General features: G+C 49.4%; 1 protein-coding gene across 5 annotated transcripts in view; it reads left to right on the forward strand.

Annotated features, from left to right (window-relative positions):
• Positions 1 to 12456, forward strand: part of SBF2 (SET binding factor 2) — a 2158806-nt gene that overhangs the window by 213743 nt on the left and 1932607 nt on the right. The window lies entirely within an intron of this gene.

Genomic DNA, 12456 nt, shown 5'->3' on the forward strand with positions numbered 1-12456 from the left:
ATTGCTTTTAAAACTGGGGAATGTAATGGGAATGATTTCACCTGCTTGAATTTGCACTATCAATCAATCAATCAATCATGGAATTTATAGAGCGCGCTACTCACTTGTTAGGGTCTCAAGGCGCTGGGGTGCTGCTACTGCTCTAAGCGCCAGGTCTTGAGGTGCCTCCTGAAGCTGAGGTGGTCCTGGGTCAGTCGTAGGTGCGTGGGGAGGGAGTTCCAGGTCGTTGCTGCAAGGTAGGAGAAAGATCTTCCTCCTGTGGTGGCTCTGTGGATCCGTGGGGCGACGGCGAGGGCGAGGTTGGTGGAGCAGAGCCGGCGGGTGGGGACGTAGAACGTGAGTCGGTTGTTGAGGTATCCTTGGCCCATGTTGTAGAGTGCTTTGTGTGCGTGGGTGAGTAGTCTGAATGTGATTCTCTTGCTGACGGGGAGCCAGTGGAGTTTTCTCAGGTGGGGAGAGATGTGGTCGCGTCTGGGGATGTTGAGGATGAGTCGTGCGGAGGCGTTTTGAATGCGTTGGAGACGGTTCTGGAGTTTGGCGGTTGTTCCGGCGTAGAGGGCGTTCCCGTAGTCCAGTCGGCTGGTGACGAGGGCCTGGGTTACTGATCTTCTGGTTTCAGTGGGGATCCAGTGGAAGATCTTTCGAAGCATGCGTAGGGTGTTAAAGCAAGATGAGGAGACGGTGTTAACTTGTTTGGTCATTGTGAGCGAGTTGAGGATGAAGCCTAGGTTGCGTGCGTGGTCAGTAGGTGTTGTTGCGGAGCCCAGTGTCTGGGGCCACCAGGAGTTGTCCTATGCCGAGGGGGATTGTCCGAGGATAAGGACCTCCGTCTTGTCCGAGTTGGGTGTGAGGCGGCTCTGCTCCATCCAGTCTGCTACTTCTTTCATCCCTTCCTGGAAGTTTGCTTTGGCGGTGGCTGGGTCCTTGGTGAGGGAGAGTATCAGTTGTGTGTCGTCGGCGTAGGAGATGATGTTGATGTGCTTTCGTACCATGGTTGAGAGGGGGCTCATGTACATATTGAAGTGTGTTGGGCTGAGTGAGGATCTTTGGGGTACGCCATAGATGATTTCGGTTGCCGAGGAGCGGAAGGGGGGGGAGGCGGACTCTCTGGGTTCTGCCGGTGAGGAATGAGGAGATCCAATCCAGGGCCTTTCCCTGGATGCCTGTGTTGTTGAGGCGGTGTACTAGGGTGCGGTGGCAGACAGTGTCAAAGGCTGCTGAGAGGTCTAGGAGGATGAGGGCGGCTGTTTCCCCGCTGTCCATCATGGTTCTGATGTCGTCTGTGGCTGCGATGAGGGCGGCCTCGGTGCTGTGGTTTGCCCGAAATCCAGACTGGGAGGGGTCGAGCGCTTTGTTGTCCTCGAGGAAGGTGGTCAGCTGTTTGTTGACTGTCTTCGCGATGACTTTAGCCGGGAAGGGGAGAAGTGAGATGGGCCGGAAGTTCTCGAGGTCCCTGAGATCTGCTGTGGGTTTTTTCAGGAGGGCGTTGATCTCTGCGTGCTTCCAGCTCTCAGGGAAGGTCGATGACGCGAAGGAGCTGTTGATGATGTTCCGTAGGTGGGGTACGAGGGTGGTGTCGGCCTTGTTGAAGATGTGGTGAGGGCAAGGGTCGGAGGGGGAGCCGGAGTGGATAGTGTTCATGACGTGGATGGTGTCTTTGCTGCTGATAGGGGTCCAGGAGTTGATGGTGGTGGCGGTGGTCGCTGGGTTGGTGTCCGGTGGTGGAGGTTGGGGTCCGAAGCTGTCGTGTATGTCCGCGATCTTGCGGTGGAAGAATTTTGCGAGCGAGTTGCAGAGGTCTAGCGTAAGGGTGATGTCGTTGTCGCTGGCGTCGGGGTTGGAGAACTCTTTAATGATGCTGAAGAGTTCTTTGCTGTTGCGGGTGTTGTTGTCAAGACGTTCCTTGAGTGAGGTCCACTTGGTGTTCCGGATCTGCTGGTGGTATTCTCGGTGGCGTCTTTGAGGGCAGTCAGGTTTTCCGTAGTCTGTTCTTTGCACCAGGTCTTTTCGAGATTACGGCAGGATTTCTTAGCGACTTTGAGGGCGTCTGTGTACCATGAAGGTTTTCTGGAGGTGGTCTTGGTGTGGGTGTTCTTTAGTGGGGCGAGGTCGTCGGTGCAGTTGGTGATCCAGTGTGTGAGGTTGAGCGCTGCAGAGTTGGTGTCGGGTATGTTGGAGTCAGCGGGTGTGTTCTGGCTCAGTGACGCGGTGAGCTGGTCCACAGTGATTTTGCTCCAGCATCTGCGGGGGATCCGGAGTGTGGGCTGGCGGGATGCCGTCCTCTTTAATGTGAAGTGTACGCAGCTGTGGTCAGTCCAGTGTAGTCCTGTGGCGTGGTTGAAGGTGATGTTGTTACTGGCTGAGAAGATGGCGTTGAGTGTGTGGCCGGCGAGGTGAGTGGGGGAGTCCACTAGTTGCTTGAGTCCGAGGCTGGCGAGGTTGTTGAGTAGGGTGGCAGTGGCGTTGTCGTTGTTGTTTTCCATGTGGAAGTTCAGGTCTCCCAGGAGGATGTATTCAGGGGAGGCTAGGGCGTGCGGGCTGTTGAGGTCGGCTAAGGTTTCGCTGAATTGTGTGCGTGGGCCCGGGGGTCTGTAGGAGAGTGTTCCTGTGAGGGTGGTCTGAGGGTCAGTGTGGATCTGGAAGTGTAGGAGTTCGACGGTGGGGGTGGTGTCTTTGGTGTTGGTCGTGACGCAGATGGTGTCCCTGTAGATGATGGCAAACCCTCCTCCTACTTTGTTGGTGCGGTCCTTCCGGGTGATTTTGTAGCCGTCCGGGATGGCTACGGCGATGTCGGGGGCTGAGGAGGCGTTCATCCAGGTTTCTGTGAGGAAGGCGACGTCGGGTGCTGTTGTGTCGAGGAGGTCCCAGAGTTCATTGGCGTGCTTGTGGACGGAGCGGGTGTTGAGGAGGATGCACTTGAGGTGGTTGATGTTGCTGCCCGGTTTGGCAGGTGTGGGGCGGGTTTGGAGGCTGGTGAATTTGCAGGCTTGACAGGTGAAGGGTCTGTGGGTGCGCTTGGGGGTGGCTTGATAGCAGGCGGGCGGGCGTCCGGTGTTGAGGGCGGCAGTGTCGTATCTCAGTCGGGTGGTCTGGGTCCGGCGAGGATCCAGGGGTCCTGGGGCTGGGCGCGGTTCCAGGCGTGGATGGGCGTAGACGGGCTTGCCTTTGGCGCGCCTTCGGCGCTCCCGCTGCGCGTACGCGTGGACTCCGCCATAAATGGCAAGGTGAGAGGGAGGATCAGCTGGGAGGCGGGAGCGGGGTGACGAATGGGAAGGGTACAGAAGGAAAAAGGGGCGGGGAGCAGCGGCAGGGAGTGGTGAGACGAGCGGGAAACGGTCCTAAGGGCGGTGAAAACAGTGGGAAAACAGTGGCAACAACAGGGCACAAATACAGATTCAGTCACAAAATAAACAGAAAAATACAGTGAAAAGAAACACCTCGAGAACAGGGGCCGCGGCGAACTCGCAGTGGCAGCGGGGGAGACCGGGCGCACTCAGAGGGAGCCACGCGATGCGAGGAGCGATCGGCCCTGGGGACAGGGTCAGGTCACAGCTCTCCGTCGCACAGACATCGCTTTAAATGGCCGGTGGGAGCGAGGATCAGCTGGGAGGCGGGAGAGGGGTCACGAATGGGAAGGGAACGGAAGGAAAAAGGGGCGGGCCGCAGGGGAGCAGCGGCAGGGAGCGGGGAGCGGTGAGACGAGCGGGAAATGGTCCTAAGGGCGGCGAAAACAGTGGGAAAACAGTGGCAACAACAGGGCACAAATACAGATTCAGTCATAAAATAAACTGAAAAATACAGTGAAAAGAAACACCTCGGGAACAGGGGCCGCGGCGAACTCGCAGTGGCAGCGGGGGAGACCGCCCGCACTCAGAGGGAGCCACGCGGTGCGAGGAGCGATTGGCCCTGGGGACAGGGTCAGGTCATGGATTCTAACTGTAGCACGATAATTTGCCTGGTTCCGGGTCCCTTGTTGCTCCTGGAGACTCCCCTAGCAGCAGCCAATCCACTGCGAGAGGGCGGAGCTGAGGGCGGGAAACCAGAGATAAAGGCTGCTTGATTCGCCGGGGATCGCTCTTTAGGCTAGTTACTACCAAAAACCCTTGTTGCACACGCTGAATTGTTTTTAAAACTGGGAAATGTAATGGGAATTATTTTACCTGCTTGAATTTACACTATTATTGGATTCTAACTGTAGCACGATAATTTGCCTGGTTCCGGGTCCCTTGTTGCTCCTGGAGACTCCCCTAGCAGCAGCCAATCATGCTGCGAGAGGGCGGAGCTGAGGGCGGGGAAACTACTTCAAATGCAGTGTGCCAAGCGGGAGCGCCAAAGGCAAGCACGTCTGCGCCCGTCCGCGTCCGCCCGCGCCCAGTTATAATGCCCCTATTACCACCAACATCTCGGAAACGCAAAGGCTTGCACACTGTTGATTCTCATCCCACTGATGACACCTTGTCACTTCTCTCCGATTTTGAAATTCTGACTAACCGCACTACTTTCCTAGAAATACAGACGTTCACTGCTGATCAGAGACCCTCACAGAAACAGGTTAGGAAGCATGCCTTTAACTGTCTACTATCTTAACACCCGTTCTCTTGTCAAACATAGGTTAGATATCTTCTCCCTGTTGATCTCAGATAAACCTAGTGTGCTTCTGTTAACTGAGACATGGCTTACTGATGACTCTGGCCCTCATATGTTAGTGGCCATTCCTAAGAACTATTATATTATTCATGCTAATCGCCTATCAGACAAACTAGGTGGTGGAGTGGCAACCATTATCCACACCGATCTTACGTTCTGCTCTCTACCTAGTCTTTTTCTTAAAGACACTGAAAACATTGTAATAAAGTTTGAATCTCCCCATGATTGTTTTGTCTGTGTGCTACTTTATAGACCCCCTGATAAGATGCCTTCTTTACCTTTAGCACTTAGTGATCAGATGACGAAATTAGTAACTGACCATGCTAAAGTTAAGCCTGTGGGTGATTTTAATTATTGGTTTAATGACACTCATGAAGGTCCTCATTCGTCCGAAATGACGTAGCTCCTTACGAACTTAAACTTCACTCAACAGGTACTTTTTCCCACTCACCAGAAAGGGCACATTCTGGATCAAGTCTGGACTAATGGCATGACTACTTCCACTCCTATCATTACGCCTTGCTGTTGGTCTGATCACCAACTACTGAAATTTACACTCAGTTTCTTGCCAACTGAGAAACCTAGCATGCCCAAAGGTGGCCTTGTTAGGAAATGGGACTCTATAAATAAAGAAGATTTTCTCTCCATGCTTTCTGACACTGCTCTGTCTCAGGGGACAGATATCGAGGCCACAGAAGCTAAGGTTTCTGAATGGCTACTGAAAGCCAGCAATAAGCATGCTCCCCTTACAAGGCTAAAATCAGCTTGTCCGATTGATGCACCAAGATGGTTCTCCTCTGAGCTTAAAAAAGAGAAACTGTTGTTACGTCAACTAGAGAGACCGTGGCACTCAAAATATTGCCCGGACAAAAAACTTATCTACATTGTTGCTAGGAAAGAATATAAGAAATGTATACTGACTGCTAAAGCCAGCTACTTTTCCTCACGTATCACCAATTCCAACAAAAATTCGAAAGAAATATTTAATAGAGTTGATGAACTTTCCAATCCAGGGAGAATCCTACTGAAGGCTCCACCATCCCAGACACTATGCGATGCTCTCAATGATTACTTTATTGATAAAATCACTGCTATAAAGGATAATATCCCTAAGCATTCTTTCATTTCTAGCTCCCCTGCTCGCCTACTAGTAATAAAACGCTTAGTCACTTTCCTAGTATTAATATTGAAACCTTTCAGAAACTCCTAACTAAGGTTAAATCGGGTGCTCCCTCCGACTGCTGCCCGCCCCACATACTTAAAGACTGCCTTACAGCCCTCCCTGGCCCTGCACTGACCCTTTTGAATGACTCCTTATCTTCTGGCCAAGTTCCTATGGCTTTTAAGAAAGCCATAATGGTACCCCTACTAAAAAAACTAGGAGCTGATCCAACGCTCCTATCCAATTATCGTCCTATTTCTTTGCTTCTGTTTCTTGCCAAGATATTGGAGGCCCACATAGCAAGCAGCCTTTCTAATTTTCTGGAAGAATCCAAATACCTCGATCCTCATTAGGCAGGGTTTTGGGCGGCTCATTCCACCGAAACTGTCATATTGGCAGTCCTGGATACTCTCCGGGATCGGGCTGATATGGGTTCCCCCCATGCTCTGGTACTACTGGACTTATCCCCAGCGTTTGACACGGTCGACCACACTATTTTGGTCGACCGTGTCAGACACGCGGGTATTTGAGGCGTGGCTTCTTGCTGGCTTACTTCATTTCTGGATGACAGGTTTCAGGCAGTTCGCCAAGGGCCTTTTTTGGCTCCTCCGCGTAAAATCACTTGTGGAGCCCCACAGGGCTTGGCACTTTCTCCGCACTTGTTTAATATTTACATTTCTCTCCTGATTAAATCTCTTATAGATAGAAATGTGACAATCTTCAATTATGTGGATGACCTACATGTGGTCTTTAAGATAGATGGCTCCAATAGCTCTGTGTTGGACTTTCAGGCTACCATGCTGCATATGCAGCAGTGGATGGACCATAACCATCTTAAATTAAACCCAGAGAAAACAGAGATTGTTTTGACTGGGGACAGCCATAAATTTTGGAGCCCATACTATTGGCCTCCAGCGTTGGGTCCTTCACCTTCCCCTTCTACTTCGGGAAAAACCTTGGGAGTCTCCCTGAATAACGAGCTCACACTAAAATCACAGGTCGGCAATGTGATTTCAAAATGTTTTTTCCAGTTGCGAAAGATTAGGAAGATACACTGGTTCTTCACCCATGATGCTCTAATCCAGATCATAATTGCCACTGTTATGTCACATTTAGATTATGCTAACTCGGTATACCTAGGAATGCCACTCTATCTTTTCAAACGGCTGCAGCTGGTTCAGAACCAGGCAGCACAGCTGATCTCTCAACAACCAAGATGGCAACCAGTTACACCTTTGCTAAGATTACTACACTGGCTCCCTATCCTGCAGCGCTGTGCATTTAAAACAGGCTGCCTTGTATTTAAAGTCTTGCAGGGGAAAAGTCCTGCTTTTATCAACAGACTGATTCAGAGACATATTCCAATACGAAACCTCCATTCTGCCCATCTCTCATTACTCACCATCCCTACTTTTAAACGAGTTAGACAGGGAAGCCGCAGATTCGCGGTCCTTGCTCCTACACTCTGGAATTCATTCCCCCTGGAAATTCGGTCCTGCACTGACATCTTGCAGTTCAGAGGCCTTCTTAAGACCTGGCTGTTTGCGCAAGCATATAATTAATTTTTCTTTCTGGTAGTTACGCAGTCTATCTAGCGCCATGAAGCCACCCGGTGAAAGTGCGCTCTACAAATGCCCATTAACATTAACATTTATTAACAAACACTTTTAATGCTATATCAAAAACCACTCCACTAGACTCCTGAAAAACCAGTGTCATTGTTCCCCTTCATAAAAAGGGCCCCAAGGATAACCACCATAATTATAGGCCGATCTCATTATTACACACTACGGCAGAACTCATGGGGCGCTTATTATTAAATAGGTTGGAAGAGTGGGCAGCCGCAAAGAATATACTTATGCAATCACAGTATGGTTTCCAGAACGGTAGGGGCACTATAGATCAGTGCTTCAACTTATCATTAATTACGGGGAAATACACTGAAGCAAAGTCCGGTCAGAATTTCATGGCATTTATGGATTTAAGTCAAGCGTTTGATTGTGTATTTCATTCAAAGCACTGAGGAATAATGGATGAGTTGGGGGGTGGAATCGGCAATAATGTTTTATACGACAAATGTGTTCCAATGCCACTGCCCGTGTTAGGTTTGGAAAAGAGGGAGAGTTAACACGCCCATTTAAGATTAAAAGAGGTGTTAGGCATGGTTGCGTCCTTGCCCCTTTTTTATTTTCTGTATACACTAAGGGAGTTGAGGCAGCTCTTCTAGGAGTAACCCCAGACGTTCCTAAATTTGGCTCCACTCCTATACCCATTTTAGCATACGCCTATGATGCAGTTTTAATTGCAAGAACAGGGGTGGCCATTCAACGGCCTATGCTGCATTTATATCCTCATTTTGTATGAAGGTGATCAAATCAAAATCCTTTGTCCTGATTACAGGCACATCATCTTTAAAAAGAGTCCAGAAATTTACAATAAGTTAACAGAGATTGTAGCCTTGTTTCTATATCTGGGGTTCCATTTAGATAAAAAAAAACAGTCATGGGCACCTATGGTGAATAATAGGGTGTTAGTAATGGAGCGGGGTAGGGATGCAATCCGAACTTTTGCAAAAAGACTAGGGTCTAAACCAATATTGACAATAAGAAAAGTATACCAGGCAAAGATAGTAACGATTCAGAAAAGGGGGTGGTGATGAACAGAGTGTCTGAATTAAGCAGACCACTCTTACCCAGTCCAAAGATCAGGGCTTGATCCATCACCGTTATTTAGCTCACTGCACCTTCCCAGCTCAGAACCTGGCTATATGCAAATCAGTCTTTCCCTGGCCCAGTGCATCATGGGAACAAGGCAGACTAAACTACCAAGTCAATTCTTCCCCAGAAAGGAGACAAGCTTCCGGGGACCGATTTCTGGCATTTAAGCCGTCGTCGGCCCGGCTTGCTTGAATCCTGATGGTGCAGTGAGCAAGGGACTCATGTCTGAGTATACCCTGCCACACCTATAGTGGCCAAAAACGATTCAGAAAAGGGGGTGGTGATGAACAGAGTGTCTGAATTAAGCAGACCACTCTTACCCAGTCCAAAGATCAGGGCTTGATCCATCACCATTATTTAGCTCACTGCACCATCCCAGCTCAGAACCTGGCTATATGTAATAAACCAATATCGACAATAAGAAAAGTATACCAGGCAAAGATAGTAACAGCAGCAATATATGGGGCAGGGGTATGGGGGACGGCTACATCAATCCAAACCTTGGAGGATAGATTTTACCAAAAACTGTACACCTTCCCTATTTCATATTCCAATTATAATTACCATCTTGAACTAGAAATTCTCTATTTGATCGACAAAATTAGGATACCCCTTGTACTATTATGGCACTCGATATGGAGCAGGGACACAGTGAACCTGACCTAGGTCATAATTAACAAGCATTTGCAATGTAATAGGTCTCGCATTGGGAAAGTTTGAGCTATTGGTATTGTAAATGACACATTTTGTATTTATGTGTTGGCTTTGAAAATAGCTAAATTAATAGCTGTCATTTACACTTCCAATAGTTTTAACTTTCGCAAATGTGACACATATAACATTTGTAATGCAATATGTGTTGTATTTACGTGACTTAGATGTATTGATATTACAAATAACAATGGCTTTTAATTTTTTTTAAATAATTAATACTTAAATAAAAGTTATTGTAATTTATAATGGCAATAGCTTAAACTTTTGTAAATAACTTTTGTGAAGATTATGTTCAGTGTATTTTATTGTTACGAAAATCCAAGAACAGAAGTGAAATATTAAAACTCTTTTTGTAACATTTGTAATAAAGCTTGAAACATTGAGAGAACCTATTTGAACCAGTTGTTGTTGAATGGTTGCACAGATTGATGCTGTGGTGGCGCTGAGTGATGTGGTGGCGACGAGTGATGCTGTGGTGTTCAGTGATGCTGTGGTAGCGCATAGTGATGTTGTTGTGCACCTGAGTGATGCTGTGATGGTGCTGAGTGATGCTGTGGTGATGCGATGGAGTGAGTGCGATAGATAGATAGAGGGAGGGCGATAGATAGATAGAGGGAGGGCGATAGATAGATAGAGGGAGGGCGATAGATAGATAGAGGGAGGGCGATAGATAGATGGAGGGAGGGCGATAGATAGATGGAGGGTGATAGATAGAGGGAGGGCGATAGATAGAGGGAGGGCGATAGATAGATAGAGGGAGGGAGGGCGATAGATAGATAGAGGCAGGGTGATAGATAGAGGGAGGGCGATAGATAGATAGATAGAGGGAGGGAGATAGATAGAGGGAGGGAGGGCGATAGATAGATAGAGGGAGGGAGGTAGATAGAGGGAGGGAGATAGAGGGAGGGTGATAGAGTGAGGGAGGGCGATAGATAGAGTTAGGGAGGGCGATAGATGGAGTGAGGGAGGGCGATAGAGTGAGGGAGGGCGATAGATAGAGTAAGGGAGGGCGATAGATAAAGTGAGGGAGGGCGATAGATAGATAGAGGGAGGGTGATAGATAGAGGGAGGGCGATAGATAGATAGAGGGAGGGTGATAGATAGAGGGAGGGCGATAAATAGATAGATTGAGGGAGGGAGATAAATAGAGGGAGGGAGGGCGATAGATAGATAGAGGGAGGGAGATAGATAGAGGGAGGGTGATAGATAGAGGGAGGGTGATAGATAGATAGAGTGAGGGAGGCAAATAGATGGAGTGAGGGAGGGCGATAGATGGAGTGAGGGAGGGCGATAGATGGAGTGAGGGAGGGCGATAGAGTGAGGGAGGGCGATAGAGTGAGGGAGGGCGATAGAGTGAGGGAGGGCGATAGAGTGAGGGAGGGCGATAGAGTGAGGGAGGGCGATAGAGTGAGGGAGGGCGATAGAGTGAGGGAGGGCGATAGATAGAGTGAGGGAGGGCGATAGATAGAGTGAGGGAGGGCGATAGAGTGAGGGAGGGCGATAGAGTGAGGGAGGGCGATAGAGTGAGGGAGGGCGATAGAGTGAGGGAGGGTGGTAGAGAGTTTGAGGGCGGTAGAGTAAGGGAGGTAGAGTGAGTGCAGTAGAGTGGTAGCGGTAGAGTGGTGGCGGTAGAGTGGTGGCGGTAGAGTGGTGGCGGTAGAGTGGTGGCGGTAGAGTGGTGGCGGTAGAGTGGTGGCGGTAGAGTGGTGGCGGTAGAGTGGTGGCGGTAGAGTGGTGGCGGTAGAGTGGTGGCGGTCGAGTGGTGGCGGTCGAGTGGTGGCGGTAGAGTGCTACTGTTAAATGTTGTAAGAATCCATGAAGAAGAAATTTATAGTCTAAGCCTAACCACTGCCCTTCTCACAGAAATAGCATGTTTTACGTAATTTCCAACTCACGTGGATAGCAGGAACACATATTTGAAAGGTTGCTTCTGCAATAAAAGAGAAACTATTTGTTTCCCACTCAGCGCCACGTCAAAACATGCAAACAAGTCCCCTAAAAAAACAAGATAAAACTCTGGAAACGATGGTGCCCTCCCCGCGCCCAAACAAATGGTGGTTCAGTTTAATGAGGCACAGTCAGGAGGTGAAAGTGAGCGCCGCCGCTTCTTGCTTCCGAGTCGCCGGGTTGTGAAAGTCCACAAGGCAGCCGAAGTTGATTTCCGCTCCAGGGCAGTGGGCGCTCGTGCCTGGATCCTTCTAGGCGAGCACCGGCTGTCTCTCAGCCAGATGCGTTCATGGTATGAATGCACCACCGAGACAAGGAGTGCTGAGACTACACTGAGAGAGCGCTATAGAAAGAAAGAGCGCGAGAGACTGGAAGAGAAAGCAACGGAGATGGAGAGATATAAATATATAGCGAGAGAAAATCACATGAAGACCGAAGAGACGGAGATGGAGAGAGCAGGAGAGAGATGACGACAGGAGAAGAAGGTGGGAGAGAGCGCGGTAGACAGAGTGAGGAGAATAGAGAAAGAAGGGAGAAGAGTCAGGCTGAGAAAAAGAATGGCAGGAGTGGGAGGCGTGTGGGAAGAGACAGAGCAAGGGGGAGAGGCAGCACGTTCAGAGTCGAAACAGGGAGTCAGTGAAGATGGTGGAAGCCAGGCAGGAATTGAAAGATAGTCCGATAGATGGAGTTAGAGAGAAGGACATTGAGGAGCGGGGGAGAAGAGGGTGGACAGAAAGAGTGGCGTGTTCATGGAGAGGGTTGAGACAAACCGAGAGATACAAATGGATAGTGGAGTGAGAGAGACAGCGAAGAAATACAGATATTTAGGTGTGTGGGAGAGGAAAGACAGAGACTGAGGAAGTAGTGTATGTTAGACAATCAGGCAGAGAGATAGATAGATGGAGAGATAGGTAGATAACCAGCGAAAGAGACTGTATGAAAGAAACAGAGATGCCAGCAAGGTGGAAGAGCAGAATTCATTCAAAAACACACCAATTTCTGAATATTATGATAATAAGAAACACCTTTAATTGTGTTTTGAGTGATATTGTTTCGGGGGCCAGCGCCTGCCTTCTAGACCAGGACATGTTCAGATGTCAGAGGTGCTGGGGAGAAAGTGTCGCGCTAGTCAGGGGTTAAAGAGACTGGCAGAGAGTCCTCGCACTCCCTACGCTGCAGATTGAGACCCAGTGAGAACGGGGGGGGGGGGGGGGGGTGGGCGGCGATGGGGCTTCTCAATCGAATGCACTTCCATAAAGGTCTTTCGGG

This window comes from Lissotriton vulgaris, chromosome 2_1 (assembly GCF_964263255.1).
Source record: "Lissotriton vulgaris chromosome 2_1, aLisVul1.2, whole genome shotgun sequence".
Lineage (NCBI taxonomy): Eukaryota > Metazoa > Chordata > Amphibia > Caudata > Salamandridae > Lissotriton > Lissotriton vulgaris.